Source organism: Fragaria vesca, linkage group LG2 (assembly GCF_000184155.1).
Source record: "Fragaria vesca subsp. vesca linkage group LG2, FraVesHawaii_1.0, whole genome shotgun sequence".
In the NCBI taxonomy this organism is placed as follows: Eukaryota; Viridiplantae; Streptophyta; class Magnoliopsida; order Rosales; family Rosaceae; genus Fragaria; species Fragaria vesca.
Genome location: NC_020492.1, coordinates 17,882,704 through 17,883,575, shown reverse-complemented (window position 1 = coordinate 17,883,575; position 872 = coordinate 17,882,704).

Here is an 872-nt window from a genome sequence, read left to right as displayed (position 1 = left end):
ACGTGAGTAGTTTTGACAAATAGTGTCTAGACCGGGAGTGTCGCTATTAGAGCCGGCAACACCTCCCCCTCTTTTCTAGACATCGGCACGACGTTTTCTGCCGTGCCATGACCCATATTGTTGTCCCCACATTAGGGGATAATCCCAAATAAGTTTATCACATTAGCGTATATACAATTCTCGTTTGTATGATCAAAATCAAGTCTTGTTGGTAATTCCACACCAACTTGGAGGACCTAGAGAACTTGATGATGATCGAATCCGCTAAAGATTATGGATCATGATGCCACAAAAGATCATCGACAATATGTAGTCAATTAAGATGGTAAGCAATCCACTTGACTAATAACTCAACAAGTAGAGTTATATGAACGTTTCGAGAAATTCCACAGTACTTTGTGGTCATTACTTTTTGCACAGGTTGCCATTGAAGGCTTTTGTCGATATGGCGCTTCAAAAACTTTGAGCGCATGAGATGTGAAATCTCGGCATCTAGGCTTGTTAGCCTGGGGGTCAAAACATGTGGTTTAATCCTTTCCAATGAAAGGTTCCACAGATACCAAGCGAAGATCCGCCTTAGGCATCTAGTACGTCAAAACTCAAAGGAGCAGAATGTTACATTGCTCTTGCATACAAAACCAAGCTGTTATGAGACTCGATAGAGGTCACAAACGATGCTTTTAATGGTTTGTCCTTCGGATTGATCATACACAATCCGGAAAAGCCGCGAATTGATCAAACACAATTCGGTAAAAGGCCTCGGATTGATCAAACACAATCCGGTGAAAGGTCGGGGTTGATCAAACACAACCCGGACAAAGAAACAAGAGTGATCCAACAGACTTTTGATCCGCGAATAAAATTCCGGGATT